This window comes from Stegodyphus dumicola, chromosome 5 (genome assembly GCF_044657685.1).
Source record: "Stegodyphus dumicola isolate Sdum_Otavi_A_Nest chromosome 5, ASM4465768v1".
NCBI classification, from domain to species: Eukaryota; Metazoa; Arthropoda; class Arachnida; order Araneae; family Eresidae; genus Stegodyphus; species Stegodyphus dumicola.
In genome coordinates, this window is record NC_140772.1 from 177,481,945 (window position 1) to 177,507,330 (window position 25,386).

A 25,386-nucleotide genomic window follows, 5' to 3' on the forward strand; every position below is an offset into this window, starting at 1 on the left:
CCTCAAAGTCAAGTTCAACTGACTTTGAGAGAGAGAGTTAGGATTCCTGAGTAGCGCGCATTTGCCTTTGGGCTACGTCTCTCTAAGCTGTTGCCATTCTCGGCCCTTTTACATGCCTTTTGATAGTTCGCTCGCTAATTTAATGCTACTGGTCAACTATAGAACTGTGTTAGCTTGGGCTAAATCTCTTAGTCATTAGTTAGTTATTATTTCTTACATTTTGAATTTAGACCAAAGTGGAGGCTTTGCTGTACGCCCTAAGAAAGGGACCGAATATTAATCTTATTTTGAGTAAATAAAGAGTTAATCGCTTACCAGTTCACCTTGACATTTAGTTTAAAAGAATAAACGCGAGGAACTCTATAAGGGGACAGATGCATTACATCCATGCCTTCTTCGCGATTTGAACCCAGACTTTCGATACGTCAGCCAGTGTCACTAAACACTTTTACATCTGGGCTGCATGTTCAAAACCTAAATATAGAAAAGTGAAAAATTAATGATGTAAAGTGAAATATATTCATAATTGTTATGTTTTTAATTTCTTATATTTTATTTTATTTTTATGTTTAATGTTAATTTAGCTCAAAAATGAAGTTTCAGACTGCAAGTTTTTATTTCTCTTTCCTTTTTGCTCTTTGTGGATTTGAGCAGCTAAAAGACAATAATAATTACAACTATAATCTTAGCTTGACATGTACTGGACAGGCATTAAGGTCAGATGCACATATCTAAATTTGAAAAGGCTGTCAACTTTGTGGCAGATGCAATGAAAATTTAATTTTCCTGAAGCTGTCTCAGAAAGACAATGGAACTCCTTCATAAATAACTCTATTCATGACTGCTTTAAAAATAATAAAACCAGCGCAGCCATATTTCTGTTATCTACAATAATACTCAATAATAGACGTGCCAGAAACATCGGTATTGAACAGATTTTGTCTATAAGTCTTCTGCGATGTATCATTAGTAGACACTGCACGCCCGTATCATGACAGCTAAGCGACGAAGATCACTCCTAGGGGATTTTAAGAGACTTCTTTACGAAAGAATTTCAGTCCCTCCTACATCAGAAATGTGGAAGAAGATGGCACGTCAGTGTCACAAATTTATGATGTTATCCGGTCCTCCTCCTCATTGCACATGCAAAACGCAAGGGCAAAATGCCAGCCTCTCAGATTTCATTGCTGAAGAGTCAACTAGTGATTCGCATAAAAATAAGTTATTGAACTTTCTAGAATCATGATAGCTAACGGATTCGGATATCTTTAAATCCTTTAATTATAGTCAATTGATTTCTTATATTAGAGAAGAGTCCAACAATAAAGTTTATCTACATTAATTGAGTCATTTGGTAGTTAATCCATAACAGCAAGCATTTAAAACTCTGAATTTTCCTTTTATAATGACTTTGGATCTTCACTGGAATTTTTTATTTGCTTTACTTGCTTTCATGTGATGGCATTACTTTACTAAAAACATATTCACAACTAATTTTTTGTTTTAAATTTCTTCAGTATAAACACACAGTACAAAACTACGCATTAAAATACTGTATGTATCTCCTACTTTAATTATAATATCAAAAATAGGTTTCAGAAAAGAGTAAAACGGAAAAGCAAAATAAATATTTATGAATACTATATTTTAATTTGTGTTGTATATTTATTTGTATAAAATAGCAGCTATGTATTTTTCCTTACAGGAATTAGTAAATCGCGTTTTGTGTACGCAAAAGATACTATACAAAACAAAAATACTTGTGTACAAAAGATAATATTGGTAAGATTTCTTATTTTTGAATGAAATTGTTACAAATTTTAAAATAGTTTCTAATTTCTTTGGCTTTCAACAAAATCTTAAAAGCCTTTTGTTCAGGAAAGCAGAATAAAAAGTTTGGGAATGATATTTTTATTCAGAATCACAAGAATTTAGAATAACCCTGCATTTTTGCCATTCCTCAAATTTAAATATTTCACCCTGAATTACATTTTTTTGAGAGATTCAAATCACGATCATTTATACACGAGATTCAAATCAATAAATTAGACTTTTTGACATTCTCTTTTGAGAGCTCGGCGTTTTTCATTTCCTCATCTGCAGATAATTTCTTGCCGTTTAAATACCTTTACAAAATTAAGAAGCTCCCAAATCACACATTACTAAGTCTAGATCACGTGCAGTGTATTTTAGCTTTGATAGATTGATTTCAGGCAATTCTACCAATGACACAGCAACACGATATAACTGGAACACGGTCTTGAAACAAAACTCTTAAGTCTTTTCTTCCTCATCGCTTCATATGAACTAGTTTTCAAAACCCTTATATAACAGTCATTGCTCAACATCTGCATACATGGAGAACCGGCATGTTGACATCTATAGCCATTGTGGTAAACTACCACAATCTGCTTCGGAAATGTCTCACAAGTTATCAATTGAAATTCCTCTACATGATATAGGCATGGGTAAATGTCTCAACACTATATGTAATATTCTAAATTATGATGTCTCTATCACATATAAGTTTAACAACATTTTTCATCCTCGTATGCATACAATAATGTTTCAAGTATTTCGTTAAAACTCTTGCAACATTTAACACAAAATTCATTTACATCCTTGTGTACAGACACAGAGACGTCACGACGAAGCACTTGCTCTTGCTGGGACCAAATACTAAAGGCCATACTTACTTAAATCCAAGATTAAACATTTCGATGTTGACCTTCAAAACCCAGTACAAAGATGTCTAACATTGGGAGAGAGATACAAAGGCAGTCATAAAACTTTATGAACAACCTTTAAATTTATAATGAACAGGAAAGTGTATAAGATGCTCTGTATGATAAACATGTAAATGGAAAAATAGATGTCTTGATTTGTTTATATTTTAATTGCTGAAAAAATATTAATGCGTTAGTTAAAATTATTGTTAAATAGTTTCCTTTCAAATTGGATTAACATAATTTAACTCAAAATTCTTAGAGCAGAAACTTTTTTAGATATAAAAAATAAGCATTGGTATTGTTAAAAACATAAGTTAGGTTTCTTTAACGAAAAAAAAAAAGGAAAGAGAAAACAAAGAAAATAACTCTTAAGATGGCTATTAAGATAGAAAGTCAGTATCAGAAACATAAAATAGTGTTAGTGATGAAATATCTCTTTATGAAAGTTATAGCCATTTCAGTGGACATGGGATCTGAAACTGTTCGTGATTGATTGAAATTGAAATTGGGAAAAATTTTAGATCCCATGTTCGCTGAAATTGTTAAGGGAACATTTATACAAATATTTTTAATTTTGCTCAACATCTCTCTTCCTCCACACCCATAAAATTTGTCAGTTGTAAAATATCACTTTTGAAAGGGATGTCAACATCAATGAATATACGGACTGAAGCGTTTGTCTCCTTTATTTTTCAAATGACCGAAATAAATATCATTTCTGGTTACTCAAGATACTTTTACGACCTGGTCATTATTAATTTACCTTTTAAGTAAAACACGATAATTTACTTTTAATCCTCATATCAAGTGTAATAAACATGACATTTGCAACTAGGATTAGATTTTCATAACTGAATTTCATAAATAGATTTTTAGAGTCATTGATCATTGTACCCTAAAGCCTGGAACTTCAGTAACAGGAAGTATTTTTTATTTAAAGAGAAACGCACTAAATTCTTGTCGTTACCGAATTCTATATATGGCAAAGCTAACTTGAAAGCACAAAGAAATGTACAACAGCTGGTACTTCGAAGATTGTACTCCAGAAGATTGTTTAATCAAAAATGGTTTCAGTCCTAGAACTCGTTTAATGAACTGCTAGTACGCCGCTAGCTATTAACACTGCTGTACTATAAAGTGTTAACACTATAAAGGCGACATGAAACAAACGTCAAAAATGCATGAAAAGTAATATATGCTGGAATATGCAAATGATTTGAAATCACATGCATGCGCTTAAAGCAGGTATGACTAATTCCACCTATAATGTATATAAACGAAAAGACCGAACAGCAGCTTTTTCATTTGGAAATCATATTTGAACTTTGGTTCTTTTGTGTGAAAATCATACTATGCCTCACTTAAGAAGGAAGCTCTCCTACTATCACTTGGCGAAATTTGATCGAAGCAAGATTGTGATCTACCGGGACTGCCGGTTTTCCGATTTCGACATTGCTGCTTGTGTTGATCGGGATCAGAGGAATATAGAATCGATGAATGCAGGTGGACTATACTGAAACGGCCAAGGGCCACTAACTTCAAAGAGAACCGGGATGTTGTCTTCTCGGCCTTCCGGGATCATACAGCTAAATCATGTACCTTGATTCAGGAAATTGGCTTATGTTCCGAGCAGCAATTGACCGCAAGGAAAGGGCGACGAAGTCTGCAGCACCACAGATTATCAGCACTGAGACCATTGTTGCGGCTTCCCTTGACGTTGCAGCAGACATAGACGTGCCTGTAGCGGTACGACGAAGCACGACACTGCCCGCAGGCCTGACACTATATCGTCTATTTAGACGAATCCCGCTTCTGCTGGGGATATCCTTACCTGGAAACGCAGAAAAAAAAGAACGTTACCAGCTTGTATTCCTCTTAGTCATATGGACCCAGCATCTGGCATGCTGCTATGGCGTGCATCTCCTCTCTTCGTATTCGCATAGCCGGCTGGGTGGACCAACCACCATTCTGTTTCTGACTTGTTAAGGTCTGTACCTGTCCCCTGTTTTCGAGTTCTGCGTCATGCATTTTTTCAAACAGTTAATGCACAACTGCATGTTGCCTGTTCTATCCTGACCTTCTTTGGTACAGAGGGTGTTCGACTGATGTCCTGGTCAGCACATTTTCTCCTTTTAGGCAGTTTTATTGAAAACGTAAACTTCCCTGTATCTTCTTCAGAGAATAGCGTCACGTGTGTACAGATTAAAAAGGGACTATTTCTGTTTCGTTCTGTTTATAATAGACTCAATGGTAAATCTGACCTGTAGAAGTTAATTGGGTGTCGACATCATAGTGCGCGCGGTTGAACACAATAGGCTTTCTACTTCACAGAGAGGGGAGATGTAGTGTAAAGCAGGGAATCGTACTACATTTGAACAGGAAGACGGAATTTTTCAGACCGGCTTTTTGTGACTTCTTACCACTGCAGAACAAAATTTATTTCATTGTGCTACCATTTAAGGGAATAAATAATATTCTGCTATTTACTTTCCGCTCTGGTGTAGCAGTTTTAATGGCAGTAGTGTACAGAAGGTATTATTAAATAAATCACCAATTATTTTTTCTTTAGGATAAAAAATTTCCTTATTATTCGCGTCAGAACAACACTAAGAAATTTACTTACAATCTCATTTGGCGGCCAATTCTCTGCAAGAATCATAAGAAAGAGGCTTCTTTTTGTATGAATTCCAATTTTGATAGGCACGTTTTATTTATAAGTTCAGCAGTAATAAGTCTTTTTCTTATTATTTACTTCTTTTAATCACTTCGGATCAAATAGAAGACACAAACTACGCTTTAGAATACCATGTGAATTGTACACTTTTGTCTTTCAGCCAAAATGCTTGGAAAGATTTTGCAATGGTTATCAAAGATTAATGTTTCGTATGATCTTTAATATATTGAAAGCGATAGTTTATGTACTATGTAATAAAACAAATGAAAGCATTCCTCTCCGAAGGGGAAAACTGTAATAATGGTAAACATAGCTTACTCCAAATTTCACGCTTAATAGTTAGAGTAGAAATAAATAACCAAACACTATACATCTATTTAAGGACGCAGAAACGGAATCAGAAATAAAAAGTCTTCATTTATCTTTCCTTTTAGTCGTTAACTATAAATTTCATCTTGAAATTTTATGGTGAGACTCTTAAGAACAAGTGCAGCGAAGTTTTGAAGGAAGGAATCATCATTAACACAGTGCGTCGTCGTGATCAACACTGCCCATCAACCTAAATTCAAACCTTTCAACTTAATCACTTATTGGTTTTTAATTTTATAAAAATTACTCGGTGTGCATAAATAACCCCCGACAATCGATCGCTTTGCGCATATTTTGGGTTAATGATGATATTTCGTCACAAGTAGAGGGAGAAAATTTAGACCTGCGTCTGAACCGACGCCGATAATGAGCACATGAAACGCTGAAGAATCCCCCACCCCTGCGAAGAAAATGTTCTCTTCATTATTTGATATCGACTTCTTCGATTTTTAGGTTCATTTAATAAAATTCATTTATTAGAAAATGTGCGAGTTTTTCATTGGATAAAAAATTGAGAGTCTCTAAAGCAGCTCATAAATAAACTGCATCAGAGTACAAACAAAAATTGAGACGGGAAAAAATTCGTTTTTTTAGACCAGTAACGTGTAAAAGCAGTAGTTTGTAAATAATGCTTAAAAATACCAAGGGAAATTGCATGTAGAAATGATTCACAGCGTTGCGTGAAATGTTTCTAAATGGGTTTTATTAAATTATTATGAAGTACAAAAATAAAACTCTTAATTTTAAAGCCTGTGTGCCATTTTTATTTTTGTGTACTTCTGGTCAATTCATTTTATCCGTTGCAAACGTATTTTTCCATTAATTTATTCTTTACTTACCGAAAGAAAGTAAATTACTGAATTTGTGGATATTATTAACTTGAAGAAAAAAGGCCTCTGAGTCTCTGAAGTTTTGTTTGTTTGCCACTCAATACAGAAGATCGATTTTAAATTTTGCGTTTACTTTGGCAGCTGGTTAAATTGCAACAATGACTGTCAAGCGTGTTAAATTTTAGATCTCTTCCGTTTGGACAAAATAAATTCGAACTTGGCATAAAGTTTAACGATAATTTCTCAGTTAAAGTAAAACAACACTTTTGGCAAATCAATCTGTATCACAGCGAAATTATTTGGTGTGTTATTCTCATAGTACACAATAGTTGGCACTTTTTCGAATTTCGATGTAAAAAAAAATTTGTCAGTGTTCGAGAAAGAGAAAAAGAAAGTGATGCTATTATTCAGTAACAACAAAAACAGAAGGTAGTATGATTTAGAAGCTTTCATAGTTTTAAGTTATGCTCATGAATTTTTAAGTTCTAGCGCCCTGTAAAAAATTAGTTATTATTACTAACTACACAATTATTCCTAAACTTTCCTTCAGTAAATTAACTGAATCAATCATTACCATAATTTAACGCTTATAACAATTTCTCTCGAAAAGCAGGACAGGTATTTTCTAGTTTATATTAGACACCTTGTCTAATTTTGTGTTGATATTTTTCTTTCTTTTTCCATCTTTCAAAAACTTTTAACATGATTAGAAAAATGAGAAAATTTCTCATGTAACATGATACCCGAATTAATCACCATTATAATTTAATGTTTGCGACAATTTATTGATTGTGACTGGTACTAGGCTAGGTATTAAATTAACTATGAGTGTGACTGGTACTAGGCTAGGTATTAAATTAACTATGAGTGTGACTGGTACTAGGCTAGGTATTAAATTAACTATGAGTGTAACTGGTACTAGGCTAGGTATTAAATTAACTATGCGTGTGACTGGCACTAGACTTAGTCTATAATAGAACGTCTGCCTCATTTTATACTGGTATTTCCCTTCCATCTCCATCTTTCAATAGCTTCACCTTAACATGGTTAAGGAGATGCTTCTTTAGCACGACATTTTTTTTAAATGATTTCCTTTAGTGTGGTTCGAGTTAAATTAAAGCCCCATTACTCTAAAATTTCATTTAAAATTATATGTATTATTACAGACGTTAAACATCCTTTGAAGAAAAATATAAAGTGTTTTTGTCAAGAAAAATAAACAATAAAAATAGCAAATTTTTGAGAAAACGTAAATCATAGAAATTAAGATACCGAAGAAGGTGAAGATGCTTTACAGGAGCAAACAACACTTTCGTTTACTGGTGTAATACACACACTATAAATAAGTGCTTCACCATTAGGCACTAGACGGAAAGGGAAGGATGCTGCATGGAGGTCATTTTAAGAGAAACTGGTTTATATCCGCATTAAACATGGTGTAAACCACTAAAACACCCATACGGTCAGCCTGTTCTCCAAGTGTCGAACTGCGAAACCAACTACTAGTATTCAGCGGCTTTTATCACTCGGCCGCTTTTGGGCGTTTAATGTTATTTAGTAGTGATAAAAAGAGGCAAAACCTAACAAGCATTATATTATTTATCTCGAATACATTGTATCTATTATCAACTGCTGATACTTTTAATAAACTTACTTTAATAGTTTCGAAAAATAAGTAACTCGTTCTTTTTAATGTTCAAAACAGGGTCAGATTAGAAACTTGACCCTTTTATGTTCTGTGCTGTGTTCCTTAAATTAGAAACACGCACATTCGCCTATAAATAGAGTTGATCTTCATTAAATTTGGTCATGTAGTTACTACAGGAATGGCATATAAGTATATTAGTCTAAAAATTAAATTAAGTTGTAGGAGTATTTATTTTCTGTCAGCAGTAGGAAACCCAGAATTGCGAATTGAATCGGTTTTTTTTTCATATTCTGTACACGAGCTGGCTCAAAGTACTAGAAACACGTTTTGATACAAATGCTGAATAAATGTGAGCTTTTGTTTGGCTCCTAAATTGAGTTTTTAAGCACAGCCATTTTATCGTATAAAAGTGCGCACAAGCAAGATGGAAAACTTATTTACTTGAAGAGAGACTAATATGTCCACTCAGACTCGAATACAGTTTTCCATCTTAGCATCCATCATAAGACTGCAACGACTTATTGCATGCATGTGACATGACATCACAGGAGTAAACGAATGAATTCAATATAGAATCCTCGAAAACAAACTTGGATCATGTGTCTCCCTACTCATCATCGATGAGTTCATATGTGGGTTACAAGGAGTTATTTTTTGTTATCCTACATACGAAGAATTATTTACATGGTATTGAAGTAACATATTTCAAAAGAACCGCTACTCTTCACCGCCCTGAGATCAATTAACAGACTAACAGGAGATGACTGCATGAACCATCAAAATGATATGCCTCAAACACACACACCTCTCGGTATTTGAGATACAGTTACTTTACATAGATCCATACGTATCTTTGAGCTACAGTCTTTTATATTAAAAAACTTTAGGAATTTGTTCAGGAAAGTAAGCAAGTTTATGAAAATCCGGATTAAGAAAGCATTCATATTATAAGATAATAATGCTTGCTACGAAGATCTCAATGGAGCAATATCTTGTAAAGGAGATCAAATGGATGGAAAGTCGCAGCGTATTGATTTTTAAATTAAAATAAAATCCAGGCCTTCTAGCAGCTGATGAAGTGTCTCCCTCTTCAAGCTTTCAATCAGCAGACAACTTACATGGTGTTAATGATGATTATTCCCTACAAAACTGATATCATCATAGAGAGAACTGAAACATTATTGTAGCCTCTAAATTACATCTGAGGTTATACAGCATGCGAGGCTTATACTTAAGGCTTATACTGAAGAACTTTGTTCCATACTGTTAATCTTATTTTATAGAATGTTCTTGATTGAGTACGAAAAGTTCCTGGGTGAGCTAACTTTTCGATAAAAATGTTTTTTCATTTGAAAATATTTTATATCAGCGGTTACAGAAGACAAAAAATAAAAGGGTTCATAAGGGGTATGATCCTCTCTTAGAGCTATACAGGCCTCGCAGCGTGATGTCATACTGGAAATAAGGTAGTTTATTAGTGCCTGTGGCAATTACTCCCACTCATTCAGCAACGTTGTATTCAGTTCCTGGATGGTTCTCGGAGGGGGTTTGCCAGTTAGAATTGCCTTTCCCAGAGCGTTCCAGACATGCTCTATAGGGTTGAGGTCTGGAGACCTGGCTGGCCAATCCATCCTGCGAATATCCTCACTCTCGAGAACTGCATCGTCCAGAAGAGCTCTATGTGGCCTCGCGTTATCGTCCTGTAAGATGAACTTGGAACCCACTGCACCACGGAAAAGGCGAACATAGGGCTTCAAGACCTCATCCCTATCCCTCACACCAGTCACAAAGCCTCTGTCAAAGACGTAGAGAGGTGTGCGGCCATCCAACATGATGCCTGCCCAGACCACTACACCGCCATAATTGTTGATTTAGTGGGCATTGGAGGATAGGTAGCGGGTCCCTGTCTCTTTTCATATGAAAGTACGGCGAGAATCTGTGTTTAGGCTAAAACGGGACTCGTCAGTGCACAGAACGGTCTCCCATTGCTCCGTACTCAATCACTATGCTGCTTGCACCATGCTAATCGAACTCTCCTGTCCGTAGACGTAAGGGGGACGCAAACAGCCGGTCTTCTGGCAAACAACCCTCTCTCATTCAGTCTTTTGGAAACAGTCATTCTTGTTACACGGGTTCCTGTGGTTGCATGCAGGTTCTGAGAGAGCTGAGAAGCCTAGTCCCTCTGTTACGCCTCGATAAAATGTACCAATAGCGATCTTCTCTGGTCGTTGCAGCTCTTGGACGACCTTCCCCAGTTTTTTTTTTTCTCGATGGATCCATTATCCTGGATCTGTTTCTATAGGTTATACACGACGATGGGTGTTAAATTAAACTCTCTGCATATCTGGACTTGCGATTGGCCTGCCTCTGTCCTCCCCACAATTCGCCACTTCATTCCACCATCTAAACGTTGGTGGTTACTCATTTTGACTGGTCCGATGTGAATGTAACCGATTTCTGCAAGATAACACCAAGAAATTCGCCTAGGTATGCTAGCGAACGCAATTCGTCTTACCCTCCACGCGCTTATAAAGCCTGTTTTTCTGCTGGTACCGGAAAACACACACACGTGTACGCTTACGTATTTGCCGTACAAGATTTGCATTTTCATCTGGCAGTGGTTTCTCCTTCAGTTCAGTTCTTTTCATGCAATTCGATAAAATATGTAAATTCTCTTAATTTATTTCACCAGTGTAGTTTGTTTCTTATGCGTTGTGGATTAGCAAAAAATTCGAACTCATAAAAAATTACGGAGAACTAAAATAAATTAATATCACAATTCAGCAATAATACTAATTATTTTAACCATAATATTTGTCTTTAATTAATCCTCCATCAGTATTGAACTACATACTTTTGCTCAATTTTCGACTTTCTTTTAAACACATTAAATGTATGTGCAAAATATCTTTTTATTTTAGAAGATAAATATCTGATAAATAATCTTTTGCGGGTCATTATGACTTTTACCGTTAAAGTCATTGTGATACCTACTCAACCGATAAAACGGGCACTCGCAAATAAAAAATACTTGAAATTTACTGACTAATTACATTTTTACTTTCGCTAGAAAAAACTACAATTTTCACTAGTGAACCTTTATCTGCTAACTAACAGTTATGAAAAAAATTGTTTAATTCACTAAATTAATTTTAATATAAAGCACTTAATATAATTAAATATGATGCGGATTAGATGAATTAGATATTATTATATTAAATAAGTCCACACTTTTACCAAAATTTCTTATATGCTTAAAGAAAAGAATATACATATTACCCTTCTTTTATCTTTATTAAAATCTTGTCTTGTGTATTTACCGCACAGATTTTAAGATACCTTTTTACTGTTACATTTTTAAATTTGTTTTTTTAATACTAAAAAATTTTGTGTTCATTTAATTAAATTCTGTTATCTTCTTTTTTTAACTAAATTTATGTTGTTTCTTCGTGCAGCTCCGAAACTTCAGTGTATGGTCTTTTGTTTATTTTGATACGGAGAAGAATTTACTGCTTTTTAAATTCGGCTTACAAGGAAGGGACACATTTTTCTCCAAGCTGAAATAGTTTCTACTTTGAGTCTAAACATGCAGAAAATACTAAAACGCATTTTGTGCAAACGTTAAATATTTCACTAAAAATGGGAATAATAATAATAAAGCTTATGCTTAAAGAGCATGTTTCACTAAAGAATTAGATATAATCAATTCGTGGTTTGGTTTTTGTGTTTACGAAGGAGCCTCGACGGCTATCTCTCTTCCGGTGGTGGGGTCTTGCTGCATTAAGCTGTCTCGTGTCGACGCTGCGCATGGAGAAGGGCGAGAAGGAGCCCATGCAACCGGCCTGTTCGCGGGATTCAAGCCTCGGAATGAACTACCAGTGTTCAGTGACTTTACCGCTCCACCGCTGGTGGGCCCATAATCCATGAATAAGAGATCATAGATTATAACACATTTTTACCTCATTTTTACGCTTTCAGAAATAATGAAGTTTTGAATAAAAACTGAAAATAAAATTTCTATATGATATTCCTTAGCTTACGGTGTAATACATCAAAAACTGAAATCCTTACTATTGAAATTTTATTTCAAAATACGAATGTAGGGAAAAATTAAAATATAAAGATAGTAAAAATATTTCACTTCTCTTCTTTAACAGAAATAACCTTCATTGTTTTCACCTCATTAAAATAAATAATAATTTTGAGTAAAGACAAAACTCAAATCAGAGGGCGTGAATTTTTAACGCTTCAGCGTTTGTTTCTGTATTTCGTTTTTGAAAGAAAAGTAGTATAAAATAAAAAAATATCTTATTTAAAAAGTACGTTTTGTTTGATTAAGATTAATTATAGAAATATGTAACGAAGTTTGAAATTTGGTATGCCAATCTGAACTTTTGGCATAAACAGTAGAATTTCATTTGTAATGCAAATGGTAATGCGGATAAGTAAAAATTGAAAGTCTGGAATCGACTTATTAGATCATAAGACAGCCCAAATTAATTATTGCATTCTTCGTGTAAAATAAGACAATATGCGATACTTCCAATTATTAAGAAGTCCACATAAATTATTTTAAAAATAAATAATATTTTCCTATATTCAGCAACGCAGTTTTATAATCTCTAAAATGAAACCTTTACTCAACGTCTATTTGGCAGCAAACACTATTCATGCAGTGCCCAGTTTTCACTGAATTAAAAAAGTATCACTTTTTAGAGAATTAAAAAACGATATATCATTATAATAAAAGAAACAAGAAAACAAATATTATTATATATACATATAAATAGATAATATAAAGGACATTATCTCCTTAGACTCCTTGTATATCTCTATCTTATACGAAGTGAAATTTAGAAAGCAAAAGTGCGCAGTTGTAAAAATATGCAACAGACAACGCAGTATAAAAGCTGAAAAGCACTGTTGCGGAAAAATAAAATTATAGCAATATGTACTATATATAAATGTAAGATAAAACTATGTAAATCAAAATTATAATTTAAACTAACGGTAAAACATGAATTTTCCCTCTCTGTTTTAAAAATTGTAATAACTTCTCTGGATTGCGTCATTTCTAGATCAGTCTATGGCCTGCGTAGCTCATAGACCTTATAAGAGATAGACTAACCCAGTGGGCGGGGCGCGCGTCACCGACATGTCGGCAAGAAAGAGTAGGGACGATCTGGTTTACTTTAACACTGAAACCTATGGCGTTTGTATCACATAACTGTTTTTAATTATTAAATGTGATATATTGTATAGTGATGAGATTATGAAAGTCACAGTTTTTTTCAAATAGGATTTAATATATCTCATTAAAACAGTTTTTACTTTAATTCGGGCATTTTTTCACGTGTAATTCTTATACAAACATCTTTACTTTGGTAAAACGGTAAAAAACTCTAAACACAAAATTTATGAACTTAATTTTGCCTAAAAATAAAGTAAAATTAAATAAGATTGATAGTACGTGATGCTTTGAAACAAATAAGGTAAAATTAAACAAGATCTGATAATTTTTTTAAAAAAATTAATGAACATTTTCAGGCAGTGATTTTCAAAACTATAATAACATTACAAAACGATCATTTATTTGATTATATCATCATTAAATTATTAACATTAAAGTGGATTAAATAATGTTCTTTTGTGATCATAAAAGTGAAAATGATGATATTAAGCTTTATTTGATTGAAAAGAAGTATAGATTTTAATTTTTATGCAATATCATTAAAATTTCTACTCTATGTAAATTATATTATTGTTGATATTTTTGTAAGTTTACTAAATTTTTATAAATACTTAATGGAAAAATATTTAATTTTAATAAATTTATTACAGTCTTTGATTTTTAATACAGATGAAACAATTTTGCATGGTGTAGAAAAAGTATTTTTAACATTTATTTGAATGCATTACTTGAATTTCGACTTTTAATCGACATTTTGCAAACATCTCTGTTTGAAAATTTTGCAAATTTAAAACATTCCATGACTTTTATAGAAATTTATTTTCATATTTGGCTGTAAACTGAAAACGTTTTTAGCTCTGTTCCAATGTGTTAGTGGTCAGACTGAAACTACAAGAGAGATATTCTCCGATAATCTTACGCACTGACTCCCTGTGCTGGCTTATTTGCCAAAGGGTCTGCATCTTCATTGCTCTCGTCACCTCCAAACAATAAAGAAGTACTGATCAGTGGCATTTGATATACTAGTTAAAATTTCCTGCAGCAGTCGTGTTTTGCTGAAAGTATTGGCAACGGCATTCCATTGCCAAAAAACATTCCGTGAAGATATACGTCTTTGGGAAATTATAACTCAGACTTCGGTTGATTACTTGGCTGATCCAAAAAAAATTATGTTTGGAAGACGCCGTTATATTTATTCAGCTAATATTTTATTTCCTATGCATTTCAGTGATTTTGATAAATTTTTAGAGGACACGTTTTTCCGTTTTCAAAACGCCCTAAAATGTAACGCTCTAGGATGCATTTGAGTTTGAAAGATAAAAATTTTATTCCGCTATGTATTGTAAATTGTAAAATTTCAAATTTTAGTAGTGTTTGTTAATCATCACATCTTGCGTTCTATGTATAATTATTTTTAAATAGTCAACTAAAAATACTGTCTTTCGAATATAGTTAAATATTACTGGCAAAAAACAATAATTAAATATTCTTATTTTTAATAATACAGAGGCTGATCTCACATTTTTTAGATGATTCTCATTGTAATTACAGAAATATTTTACCTAACCGTTTTATATTTTAAATGTTCTATATGATAAACTTTATTCTTCACTTATTTTTATACACCAGAATTTCCAAGACAGTAAACTCTTTTGCAGCATCGGAAGAAGTATTTTATCCCATTCCTCTTGAACAACTTTCCAAAGTCCATAGAAAGTTCTAGGCCTACATCCGGACAATTCACGTTTTGTAAGTCCAAAAGCAGAAAACTCCGGAGTTAATAGCAGCAATCATACTAAATCACTTCGAAAAAAATTTCTTTAGATTCCTTGAGCCATGTTTTAAGACTATTTTCCTCCCCTTTGATGATAATAAATGGGTCTGTTTCTGTTGCAGTCCCTTAGGTACATCCAAGATTCTCCTAATGTGACACCATTTTCAATTTTTTCCGGTTAAATATTTCTCATAAAAAATTCTGCAGAGCGGCGTTCGTCGTGGAGAAAGACGATGCACATTATGTTTTCCCCCTTTTTAAGATTCAAACCAGCATTAATCACTTTGCTTACAGTTGATACCGAGCAGTTTAATAGTTTTGCAATTGGCTATTGACTTGGCGGATTTTCTCCTAACATTAAGCGTCTTATTTTTGCAACATTCGAAACTTTCCACTTTTTCCTTGGATATGTATTTGGATTAATTTTTCCACTTGAAGCTGAATTTTGATGTTTGGTTTCTTTATTGTTGACAACATTACCTATCGTAGATTTAGAAATAAAAAAAAAACCATGAATTTCACAACGTTTTTTAATAACTATCTACGAATACTTTTTATCGGAAGAAACACAAATATAGCCTTCCATCCATTGCTTCTTCAAAAGCGACATTTTTCATGAGAACAAAACTGTCAAGAAGCAGACGATAATTTATGCTTTCAAAAATATAGTTTCAATTAAAAAAATCCAAGCAGATTTTTTAACAGCAAAGCAAAATCATCTACAAAATGGGTGAACAGCCTTTGTACATTCATATATGATCATTTTAAAATATTGAGCCAATAAATATTTTGTGAAAAATTTTTGGTAATTGATTTAAATTTTTATTTTTCAAGTATTGCCTGACATCTGACGAAAAGTATTTTGTCAAGTATTATCGAATACTACCTCAAAAATTAATAATTATTGAAGTTGTAGTGATAACTGCTTTAGCAAGATATAAACAGATATGTATAAACGTTATAAACAGCATTCCTCTTAAGCTTATGAGTTATGTATTCCTAGAAACGTTTATAGCATGTCTGCGTAATCTGATTTATTAATAGAATAACTAGGAATTAATGTCACGGAAAGTAGGAGCTGTGTGAGCTCGAATTAACTACTTACCGTGATATATTTAATTAATCAATATTTTTACATATTTAATGCAGGTTTCCCCGTCAGTATTAATGAGCATCATTAGAAAGGATCATGATATGGTATTAGTGAATATTTCGAATTCGAAATAAAAGCATTCAAATTGTTTTTTATACAAATAATTAAAGATGCTTCTAGACAAATCTTAATAAGTAACCTCCAAAAATCTTTATGCTGTTCAGATATTCTCCAATAGACTTAATCAATCGTCTTGTACAATAATTTAAGAATATTATTTTAATTTAATAATGGATTATTTTTCCGAAATTCGAAATTTCGAGAAAGTTAAATTCATTTATTGATATAATTATTATTTTATTATGAATCATTATTATGTCTATTTAGTTAATTTACAAGCCATCTTTTCTTGTCCTTCAATTTTAATAATTCAACTAAAAATTATTGTTAGAAACTTTTGGATATCAAAAGGCAAAAATAACTATATATATAAATAAAAAAAATAATGCTGAATGCTTTCAGATTTTATATTATGCCCAAATGTTTTCCCATTTACATACATGCATCTTTCGAGGGCATTTTGAGTGAAAAATATTTAAAAACAGCATATCTTTAGAATTTCCGCTGGAGATAAAAATGTTTTATTCCGAATAGTGTTGCCACTGCTCGCTGTGAAATTGATTAAAGTTTTACAAAGAATGAAATTTATAATGAAAAAAAATTCGAAATTCAATTCTGACTACCATGTGCGCAAATTCGTGTGGAGGGCTAAGTTATTCAAGATTTGATGGTGGTAGGTGCCATTGTTTTTTCATAGTGTGAGAAACATACATACATATAGATTCTTCATTATTTAATTTCTTTAAATATAATACAGGACAACAACAATTAGTCAAGAAATGGGCATGTTTGGAGCACGCCCAGTGTCTGCTCCTATGGTCCTTCGACGTTTGTAGCAGCGTGGACTATCAGAAGGGTGACCATTACGTTGGCTTCCCTTGACAATGCAGTATAGACAGAGAGGGCTACTCTGGTGCACCGAACGACAAAGCTGGATACAGGAATGATACAATGTCGTCTTTTCAGATGAGTCCCGCTTCTGCGTGCAGTATTCTGATGGTCATATACGTGTCTGGAAGCTCCGAGGAGACCGCACATCATCTGCTTGCATTCGATATCGACATAAGGCCCTGCACCTGGTGCGATGGTTTGGGTAGCCAATAGGTACAAGACACGTATATCTCTTGTTCGGATGGACGGCAATTTGAGCGCAGATTGGTAAATTTCTGACACCTTACGTCCGGTTGCTGTGCCCTATCTTCGAGGCCTGCCAAACGCCATCTTCTAACACGAAAATGCAGGACCACATATTGCATGACATTTCTCGATACACAGTCTGTTCGATTACTGCCCTGGCCTGCACGGTCTCCAGATCTGTCACAAATTGAAAACATCTCGCCATGGGTTACTGAGAGACTGGCCCGCCAGCATATTTCACAAGTGCACATCTGTGTAGCCACCGAGGGAGTGGCTTCTAGGATGGACCAATGAGCATCCAGTAATATTTCTGTCATGTCACATGACCTTTCGCACGCTTTAAGATTTAAGCAAGATGGTTGAAAATATTTTGCCACGTAATTTTCTGTACAAATTTCTGTACATCGTCATATTTCTTCTGAAAATTTTCATTGCGAAGTTAGATTAAATATAAGCAATTGGGAAGATTTCACTACCTGGTTGAAAAATTTGAAATAAATACAAACACATGTTGGATAATCCGCAAAAATACTCATGTGAAATATTACTTAATAAGTGATAAATAAGACGAAAGAAATATGTGATACACAGCTGAGAAGAAATGCTATCTTTACATGAAACTATGTATATGAGAAAAATATTTACACCAGTTATATATGTAAATAGAAGTCAGCTCTTTTTATTGCAGTCTATATGAAAAAGATGTTCCTCTTGAATGATGAAGTCTATAGGAAAAAGTCTATATGAAAAATAATAGCCAATGCATAATTTTATTCAAAGTTTTATTCATTCATTCACTTCACTAATTTGAATTCTTAATTCACTAATTTGTATTTAGTGTGTTAAAGTTCGCATTTAATAACTGCTCACTCTTAAATATACTGTCTACACAAGAAATACTCATCAAACAGGTTGAATTTATCTAATTCACAACAAATATATTCAATTTATTCACATATAACTTTTAATGTTAACAATGGATATAATCAGATCATACACAATATGTATTCTAAATCTTACACTTTCAAACTCAAAAAAGTGCAAGCACTGAAATAAGAAAGCGCTAGTCTTCCAGTCTTCTCAGCTCAATAACAAATAAAAATAAAAATAAAACTATGCACATGAATTCTCTTAATCCACATTTGTTAGTAAATGCGTAATGTTCGAGACTAATTGTAACCTGAGTAATTCTTGATGTAAAATGTATAATTCTTGATGTAAAGAGCGATGATATGCCGTGAACATCAATCCAAATATCAATATGTGATAAAAATCGCGAAAGGGAAATGTCAGCGATTAATTAAATTCATAAAACGAAAGTACTACGAGATTTCCTACTATTACGCAATACATTTATATAACTGCGAAACAAATGCCAGTTAAAACGTAAACAACATACGCTCACATGCACGAAAATTCAGCGTCACAAGAGCAATAGAAGCTCATTGGTCCATTTTCGAAACCCCTCCCACAGTGGCTACGCTGATGTGCACTTGTGAAATATGCGGCCCGCCACCCCTCTCCAACTAATAGGGTTGATGAAGTGTGGTATAGTTTTGAAGCAGCGTGGAACGATTTGCAAGCCCAGTTCGACTCCATGCCTATTTCATAGAATTTTTTTAAAGGCAGACTATTTAATGAACGAAACAATTTCGAAATCTGTTAGTTTCCTCGTGTTCCTTAAGTTTTCCTTTATTCGGATATACAACAGACAACAGTAATAATGTTTAATTTCCGAATCGAAATTGCCATATGTGCAGGGTTTTCAAAGGGTCTCCGCTACAAGCAATCTTAAATTGTTCAAAATTATTTTTTTCTCAAGTGTTTCTCTAACTTTAAACTAAAAACATAAAACTGTTAATTCTTACATTGTACATAGTTTCTTAATTTAACGCGAAACCTTTATTGAAAGCATATTAAACTGTTTCATAAAGTGGACAGATATCCAAAATTCACAAGTTACTGATAGATTTAAAGTGAAAATAATAGGTTAGTGCGAAATTCTTATAGCAAACTTACTTTAATTAAAACTATTTATACACAGTAAAAAAAGAGAAAAGATTTTGTTTGTTGCAAGAACATACTGTAAGACGTTGATGTAAAATGTTGAAGTATATTTAAAAAAATTCTAAATTGAAAAAGTTGCAAGTTGATAAAAATCAAATATCCGAAAAGAAAAGTTGGCAGTAAATATCTTCAGTACTCAAAGTAAAGGATTACGATCGTTTTAATGTTATGCATTTTAACATATTTATGTGGATATCTGATCTAAGATTCTGTTTCAAAGAACTGACGGCCCAAATAAACTTTTTATTGGCCCTTTTTTCCTCTTTTCCTTCGCTGTGACTTTTTTCAAAGAGGGAAGGAAAAATATTAGTGACTCCATTTCCGCAATTTACGCCCGAAAATATTTTTCGAGCACTCGTTAAACACATGCTCATTCAAATGTTGAAAACTATGTGTAAACAAAGGCAAAAAATAAAGTGAAAACTGTGAAGATAATACTAAAGCGAATAAAAAATGAACTAGTTTAAAGGAGAAAGGTGGCATAAGAGTCCATGAAACGTAACCCCAATAGATTTCGTACCAAGTAGGAAAAAAATAGTGTGTTTGAAACATTTTTATTTACTATAATAATGCTGCACATGTTTAAACATTTATTTTATATCAAATGAAATATATTAAAATTTGCATGTATGTAAAATTATACAATTTAGGAAAATTATTAAAATAAAATGAAAATTAAGGTGACATTCAAGAGTGTCAGTGACCAGTTTACAATGTGACATTTATTTGAGATTAACACATACGTAAACGGCGCAGAATCCTGAACATAACATTTTAAATTACAGATACATTTAAATCTCCAAATACAGAACCTAATATTTTAAATTCTAGATAAGATTTTAAATTACAGCTAGATGGAAGTACATGGTTAGCTATTAAAACTGTTTAGTCAGGTTAAGGTCAACGCTTGAGAAAAGGGAGAACAATAGATGTCAATACTGCACGGTAGTAGAGTAAATTTAGACCTAAGTTTCAGTTTCAAATGAACTTCGATTTAGGCCACGTTTAATTTCAGTTTAAAATAAATTCATAAAAATTGGTGCCAGTTAAGGCTGTAGCTCATTTCTAATTCATAAAATGATTGCTATTTCTGACCACTTCATAAATCTGCCAGCGTAGCGTGATGCAGTAAATATTAAAATTACAACAAATGAAGCACAGCGATGCGATGAATATCGTTGGTCTTCTTTGACTCACAAATTCGTTATCAGTAGAGGCGAATCCATAGCTAGACGGTGCGAAGCAGTAAAGTGTATTTAAAAAATTAAATTATTTTATTGAAAAGAGATTTGTTTGCAACAGTTTTCTCCAATGCATTCTGGAACTTTATTCATTTTATCCATTCTGAAAAATGATTTCTGTTGGCTTTTTATTTTTTTTTACTTCTAGAATATGGTTCTGTAAAAGCAATTTCAGCATCTTGTTCAGCGAAAGAGGTTTTTATGTTATTTAAATACCAGACCGGGTTATAACAAGTATTATTAATTACTTAAGGGAAAGTGCTGCAGGACGTGATATACTGTGTTGCAAATGTCTGCAACTAAGGGAAATAAACAGATTCTTTCATCTTCTACTATATTTTTCTCTCGGCTAGGACATTTGCGCATAATGTTACTCATTCAATATACTTCCTTTTAAACATGTTAGGATAAACAGTCTTAATTTTGTACTTTTGGTTGCGCCAGAAACAAAAGTTTATCAATAATTTCGCAGTTCCCTGCCCTGTTCCTGGTACCAATGATATCGGGATGTTTAGAATTATCAGGTTCTTTTGAATATGCTTGAATGTTTTTACACTCGGGAATCTGCCTTTAAATATTTTGTTCTGTTTCACGATAGTAACAAATTTTATGTTTGCATGCTACAACTTATCTCTTTTCCTTTGTCATCTAAATTATTTCTCGACAGGGCACTGGCCTCGACATTTTTTACGATGGTGTATGCTTAACCTTTAGGTTATTCTTCTGAAGCTTGAAAATCCATCTTATCAATCTTGGTAGTAAATTTGTTCCCGCAAACAGACCAGTGATTTCGGCATGGTTTGTATATGTAGTTATGGGCTGCTTTCCAGAATGTATTTTAAATATCTGAATAGTCAACATGCCCATAAGGTTTCTTTGTCAGTAGCAGCATAATTTCAATGAGTTTGGTTCAGGATTTAGCAAAACACACTATCGGCTTATAATCATTCATAAACACATATCTTACCGCGAAGTAAGATGAATCCAAAGTTATTTATAAGTTTCCCCTCGAGTCCGGAATTTCGAAACCGGAGCATGCATTAATAGTCTGTATAAGCCGTAGTCAACACTCACAAGTTAGGGAAATTCAAAAAAAGCCGTTATTTCTTCCTGGAAGGACAAAGCTCCAAGAAATGCAGATTCATGCTGGGATCTTTGTTAATGAAACAGCTGGATGAGACTGCGAGCTGGATGACACATCGCTTTGGATTCAGAAACAATGGCCTTTGCAACAGCTTCGGTGATCCTGATCACTCTTTATTTGACGTAAAAAAATGTAATCATTTGAAAAGACAAGGGACTTCGTTCATTTTTGCTAATGAAAATAACATAAAATTAAGCACCAAATCATTAAAATGTTAAGCTTGTCCTTTAATTTCTTTTCATAACAATGTTAGCTAAATAATTTATTGAAAATGTATTCTCTGGCCATGTAAAATTGCTTCAGTGGCCGCATGCGGCCAGTCAGTTTGGGACCACTGTTCTATAAGTTGATGATCAGTGAATATCAAATTATAATTTATTAATCTGGAACAAGAGAGTAAATATAAATAAGACTTAAAACTAAAAAAAATTAAACCGAAAACACGATGTTCGTCAAAGTCTTTAGTCATTGTTGACCTACATGTTGGGTTTTGTGATATATACGTTGGTTACCGCGAGTTACGGTTACTGTCGGTCAAACTTGTAAGATCACTGCCATAGGGAACTGCACTAAATTTAGCATATTTGTAATGTGAAAGGAAATCGAAGATAACCATGAAACAGTTATCCTCAAATCTATGATCACCAGTGAGAAGTAAAAACCATAGCTGACTGGTGGCCAGTAGGTTTTCAGTTACCGGCTAAAGACAGTGTAATTATGTGGCATTAGTAAAACTTTTAAAGCAGTAAATAAGCACTTGGTTGTATAAGGTTGTAGGGTTTATATTTATTTTAACTAACATTTATTTTAAGTTTAAACTATCTTTCCTGTCAAGCCTTACTTTCCCCTGGAACTGCCAATGCCAGAGTATGTAAATTTTAGTAGAACGCGCAAGAATTCAAATTATCAGCGGAAGTATTCTGAGTTAAATAGAAAGGAAACGAGTTCGAAGTGTGCTGTTCTTACTTCACGAGCGCGGAGGTAGTTAGCCAGAAATTGAAGAACCCCGCGTTTCGGCCTGTGTGCTTGCCTCGGAGAATTGTTAATCGTTCAGCGTGATATTCAAAGTTTGCTGAATTAGCAGCGGTATTGTAAAACGCGGTGAGGTTAGTTACGTTTAGAGAGCCTCGTAGTTAGAGTCTTGTTATTATTTCTCTTCAGGTTCTTATTTTTATTTTACCGCCGGGTAGGCGTAGTTTGTGAGCGTCAAGAGCACGCAATAGTAATTTCTTAAGTTGAATAAAAAGAGACTTAAACCCTTAGCAAAACTCTGTCTAAATTCCAGTTTAAACAGTCACCTCTTGGTTGCGTGCAGGTTGGAGGCGCGCAACTCTACATTGGCGCCCGAACACTTGTCGAACTGAAATGGCCGAAAATCGGATGGAAGCCGCGGGACAACACCAAGAAATGGCAAGCCAATAGGAAGAATTTGGATACCTGGTCGAGATTTTGAGAGCGTCAATCAAGCCAAACGTCAATTTCGACGGATAAAATTCGGTGGCGATATTTCTAGAAGGCCTAGAAAATCGCTTTCAGCTCTACCCTGTGCCTGAAAGACAAAAAGTTGCCATCGCCACATCTGCACTAAGAGGACAGGCCGCGCTATGGTGGAAGAATATAGGCAAATTTTTATTAGTGGAATTTGGAAGCCAGACATATACATTTGAAAATTTCAAAAAATCGTTAGTAAAGACCTTCCCCATAGTGAAAGACCGAGCAAGGCTAGAAGCCGAACTATATAGTTTCTATCAACGGGATATAGAAGAGTTGACGGACTTTATTCTGCGAAAAATTAAGCTGACGGATATGCTGTATGGGAAGAAACCCGACGCGGAGATTATTGAAATAATCTTACCAAGATTGTTACCTGCTGTTCAAGACTACTTCGAAATTAGAAACCCAAGCACATTGCAGGAGCTCTTCGAATTGGCGGTGAAGTTTCAAAATCGCAGAATAGCGGAAAAAGCTAGAGGGGCATCGTATTCTCAAAGTACCCGAATGCAATCTTCAAATGAGCAAACCAGAAATGCATACCGCTCTTATGGGGGAAAGAGCTATCAAGCTAACTCATCGAATCTCGAAGGTCAAGGCCCAAAAAGGAAATTCGAAAACAAACATCCGCGTACCCAGAAGGCAGAAGTTGAAAGGAAAGCTTTAAACGAGTAGTGGGGCCTGTGAAAGCGAGAGTCCAGACCCCGGAAGTTTTTAAAAACCCTCAAAAAGACACTTAATACGGTCATCGTAAAGAACTCACATCTACCAATTATACAAGTCCTGGTTGGCGATGTACCAGTAGAAGCCCTCATCGATACAGGAGCAGAAGGTAATTTTATGAGCGAAACATTCTTCAAAAAGAATTTTTATAGGTTACGATTATTTAAAAACAAAAATACGGAAATTATAGCGGCGCAAGGAAAAACCTGTCACTGCATCGGGAAATTATCATTAAACATACAGGGACAGGGACAGCGACAGGGAAAAGTGGACGGAGCACCCGAACTTCATCAGCGACTTTTACAGGTGTTGCTCCGCCGCACTACTGTACCCCGCTGGGCTTTTAGTTGGCCCGCATCGGATGCTAGCCTACCAAGACATTTACATAGTAATTTTACATTAATATTAGACTTACGTATTGAATATACAATTACAAAGACATAGTATACAATTATTGCAAGAAAGTAACCTATTAACAAAAGTTGGATTATGGCAGATTGAAATATAACATAATTACTTCGAACATACATACAAACTTTCATTGTACATTGTACTTCATACAAACAATATATTTACATTAGTATATCTAGTTACATCGAATTAAAATAAACATCATTTTAAGAAGCTAATTGAAGGTTTTTTTTTTTTTTTTCGTGTATTTTATCATACTTAGTTGAATTACTAAGGCGAATTCTCTTATTAATACATTAGGTAAAAGAGGAAAGCCTCAAAGTATTAATTTTTGTAGTGAAGAACCTGCAAAATCCTCTTATTTTAGGTATGGAGTGTTTAAGGGCCGCGAGGGCCAAAATGAATTTTTTCAAGACAGTTCTGTTGTGCTGGAGATGGACCAGAGGGTGGTGGAACCTGTGGAACAACCGCAAGTTGACCTTAGCCATTTGAATGACCATGAAAGTCAAGCCATCCAGCAAGTGGTGAGTAATTTTTCGAACTTGTTTTCAGAAACGCCTGGTAGCTGTCAAATAGTTACGCATGAGATACAGTTAACTGCCGAAAAACCTTGCATACTAAACCGTATCGTTATGATAAACAAAAAGACCTAATCATCGAAGAACATATTCAGGAGATGTTAAAGAATAAAATAATAACGCCCATAAATAGTGAGTACGAGAGTCTAGTCGTACTATGTAGGAA